Here is a 4,698-nt window from a genome sequence, read left to right as displayed (position 1 = left end):
CACATGACAGCCCTCAAGAACGCCACTCGCGAACACCACCAGCTGATCCGCACCACCAAAAGGACATCGTTCAAAGAGCGGCTGGACAACAACACCCACAACAGCAAGGAACTCTTCAACATCGTAAAAGAACTCTCCAACCCCAGCTCCAGCAACAACGACATCACACCGTCGCAAGACCTCTGCAACTCCCTCACCACGTTCTTCTACCACAAGATCGCAGATATACACAACAGCTTTGACGCCCAGACTCCGCCTCCAGTCACCAAACCAACAACCCCCACCACCACCCTCAGCGCCTGGACCCCCATAAGCACAGAAGACACCACCCACGTCATGAACACCATCCACTCTGGGTCTCCCTCTGACCCATGCCCCCATCCCATCTACAACAAAGCCGACACCATCATCGCACCCCACCTCCGGAACGTCATAACCAACTCCTTCGCGTCAGCCACCTTCCCAGAGAGCTGGAAGCACGCAGAGATCAACGCCCTTCTGAAAAAACCCACAGCAGACCCTAAAGATCTAAAGAACTTCCGCCCCATCTCTCTTCTTCCCTTCCCGGCAAAAGTCATCGAGAAGACCGTCAATAAACAGCTGACTGCATTCCTCGAGGCAAAAAACTCGTTCGACCCATCCCAGTCCGGATTTCGAGCCAACCACAGCACCGAGACCGCCCTCATCGCAGCCACCGACGACATCAGGACCCTGATGGACAACGGGGAGACAACCGCCCTCATCCTCCTAGACCTCTCAGCCGCCTTTGATACCGTCTGCCACCGCACCCTAATAACCCGCCTCTACAACACTGGGATCCAAGGAAAAGCCCTGGATGGATCACCTTGTTCCTCTCCAACAGAACCCAGAGAGTCCGCCTCCCGCCGTTCCCCGCTCCGCGGCCACCAAGATCATCTGCGGCGTACCCCAAGGCTCCTCGCTCAGCCCAACCCTCTTCAATATCTACATGAGCCCCCTCGCCGCCATCGCACGCAAACACAACCTCAACATCATCTCCTATGCTGACGACACCCAGCTGATACTCTCCCTCACCAAAGACCCAACCACCGCCAAAACCAACCTCCAGGAAGGAATGAAAGATGTCGCAGAATGGATGAAGCTCAGTCGGCTGAAACTGAACTCAGACAAGACGGAGGTCCTCATCCTCGGACAAACCCCGTCCGCCTGGGACGACTCCTGGTGGCACACAGCGCTGGGCACCGCACCGACACCCACGGACGACGCACGCAACTTGGGATTCATCCTGGACTCCTCCCTCACGATGACCAAACAAGTCAATGCCATCTCATCCTCATGCTTCAACACCCTGTGCTTGCTCCGAAAGATCTTCCGGTGGATCCCCACCGAAACCAGAAAGACGGTCACCCAGGCCCTCGTCACCAGCCGACTGGACTACGGGAACGCCATTTACGCAGGAACCATAGCCAAACTTCAGAAACGTCTTCAGCGCATACAGAACGCCTCCGCATGACTCATCCTCGACATCCCTCGCCACAGCCACATATCTGCCCACCTGAGAAACCTGCACTGGCTCCCCGTCAGCAAGAGGATCACGTTCAGGCTCCTCACCCACGCACACAAAGCACTCCACGACATGGGCCACGAATACCTCAACAACCGCCTCTCGTTCTACACTCCTACCCGCCAGCTCTGCTTCGCCAGCCTCGCCCTCGCCACCGTCTCACGGATTCGCAGAACCAAAACGGGAGGAAGATCATTCTCCTACCTGGCCGCCAAGACATGGAACTCCCTCCCCGCACACCTACGACTGACCCAGGACCATCTCACCTTCAGGAAACACCTCAAGACCTGGCTATTCGAGCAGTTGCGGCCCCCCCTCCCTTCCGCGCCTTGAGACCCTCGCGGGTCAGTAGCGCGCTTTATAAATGTATTGATTGATTGATTGATTCACTTTCTCATGTTTTCATCTTGAGCCTTCATTTCTCCCTCTTCTTAATCTCTTCTCATCTTTCTCTTGTTCCAGTGTTTTCTTTTACCGTCCTCTCTTACCATTGTCTTCTTCACACATGCCACTCTCTCGCTTTCTCAAGCTCACCACATGTCCATGCACCCTACTCTCTGACCATTAAATGGCTATTCTTTCTCACAACTTCCTTCTACATGTCTTCCAGTCCCACCTTTGTCCCATGCCCCTTTTTCAAAGATCCTCCTCTCTTTTCACACATTCTTCTTACCATTCCACTGACACTCAGGCACTCAGGCACTCTTCTCACTGACACACTCCACCTGCCCCTCACACTAAGCTTTCCCTCATGCTCCATTTTTCCATTCGCTGGCATATCTGTCTTACTTGCCCCAAAGGCATAACAACACCTCGGGGGCCGTCCTGCAAGTTAAGATGAGGGGGGGCATCACCCATTCCCTAACTGCTTGCTGCTTCTGAGTGGTTTATTTTTTTGCAGCTGGCCAGCCCTAAGGCACCCCTTTGAGGTGAACGGTGTGGGGGCCACCAGTACCGCAGGGGTGCTGGGGTCTCCATTACGTCCCTGACTTGCCTTTCTCATATAAGCTCCTGCTCTCTCCTCTCCCACACCATACCATTCCTCCGTGCTTAATTTGTAATAAAATGTATGCCAGGGCCCTCACCAGTAGGCCACTGCAGCTTTAACCACCCATTGCCCCCGTCAGCGCTATCAATGACAATACCCACACAACTATTAACCATAAAACTCCTCTAAGTGTGAACATTCAGACTATTCCAGCTCCCCAAAGCTGTAAGGTTTGCTTGGGCTGCAGGAATTAATCGTTTTTAATGTATATTGAATTATTAAACTACTGTTCTGCTTATCTCTATATTACACGGACAGCGCCACCATGTGGCTGGCTGTCATAAGTGGTGGTGTTCACAATTAAGTGCCAGTGCCGAGCAGCAGGGAACCACCAGCTCAAATTAAGCACAGCCATTCCTTACACACAGCCTTCTCTCATTCTCATCAATCTCTTTCACACACACACTTCCACACTCTGCTTTACACTTTCAAACACACCAATAATGGCTGTGTTTTACACTCTGTATCAACAGTATACATTTTAAATGATAATTTTTCAAACTAACACTGATTCAAACAAAGCTGTACTCCACAATTAGGCAATAGTGACTTAAAGGCTCTGCTGCTGAGGTACTAAGAGAAAATCCTATGCAGGATTACAAATTTAGCTCAATACATGATTTAAAAATGAAACATGGATATTTAGCTATAAAAAAATTAAACACAATAAGCACTTAAGGCAGTGATACTCAAAGTACGGTCCAGGGAGTGCATCCTGACCTTTACATGCGGCCCCTGGGAAGCAGCAGCACTGGGCTGCTTGTCTACTCGACTCAACACTAACAAGAATCTTTTTTTTAAATACACAGCAAGCACGTATTTAAAGGTTAATTGTAGTTAGGGAAATGAAGTAACTAGGCCCCTAACTTTAGGAACACCGTCATTTTTAACAATTTCCCCTACACTCACTTTACACAACCCCCCGCCCCCCACCGGCAACAGTGCGGTCCTCGGTCACACCGATGATCAAACTTTGAGGCCCCAATGCCCGAGGGAAAATCTTTTTGAGTACCCATGGCTTGAGGTCATTTACAAATTTTGTGTTGATTTTTCAGGTTTTGAGGAGCAGCTGTTACCTATTACTTACAGACCTTCAGGTCATACCGGACACTATTGCTAGTCCTCAACTTTTCTGTAATAGTCTAATGCTTTCTGGATGTTGTAGTCTTGTTTTACCCCCAAGGAACTAATTGGACTAGCCTACCTGAAATGAATTATTGCAGGTGGCAAACTCAGGCATTGAGGAGGTGTCCATAATGACCTGGAGTGAGGTGGTCATCATATTTTGAGTAGCCGAGCCACTCCCTAAATTACTAACCCCTAGTCAGTTACACACACAGACTGCTCCGAAGAGGTTTTCAGTGCTTGTGTACCTGGCACCTGGCGTTTCCAGCCTCAATACTGCTGATTCTTTGAATTACAATATGTAATTCACACAACATATGTGCTTGATTTGTTCCAGTGGTGGCAGGGGGTGGGCACGGGAACCCTTTTTTGGGTACAAGGACTTCTTTGTTTTCATCAGACTCTGAACCTGAACAGGAGACAGGAAGGCAGAGAAGGGAGGATACAAAAATTAAAGCAAAATAGGAATAAAGAGAAAAGACAGGGATGAAAAAGATTATGAAAAAGTGAGATAAAAAGACAAGAAGTGCTGAGAGGTGGAAAAAAGAGGGATGAGATGGAATCAAGACTTGGCAGGCTTGGTCCAGGAGCGGGTTCCTAAGAAGCACTTCGGGCTCCGGCACTTACATATTTACATATTAAGCACTGCACGAGTGCGCACCAAGTTTCGAGAATCTTGCCCAATGTGACCTGATGACATGGATGGGGGTAGCTGATAACACCAGCCCCCTGAGTAAATTTTGGACGGTTGCTATCAGAGATACTTTCTCACTGTGTGGGAGTACTACGGGTGGGAGCTGGGGCCATGTGGAGGGTTTGCAAACACCTTCGTCCCTTGTTGCCTTTGAAGAGATTACGTCAGATTGATGGCGCGAGCAGGATTACATTGATGGGGGCCTGGATTCTTCTCCGCCCTGTCAGCTCCGACCTATCTGTGCGATTGTTGCGCATCTTCAGATACCGGGAGTCCTCCCTGGTGAGG

This window comes from Triturus cristatus, chromosome 3_2 (assembly GCF_964204655.1).
Source record: "Triturus cristatus chromosome 3_2, aTriCri1.1, whole genome shotgun sequence".
Lineage (NCBI taxonomy): Eukaryota > Metazoa > Chordata > Amphibia > Caudata > Salamandridae > Triturus > Triturus cristatus.
This window is presented reverse-complemented; position numbering follows the sequence as displayed.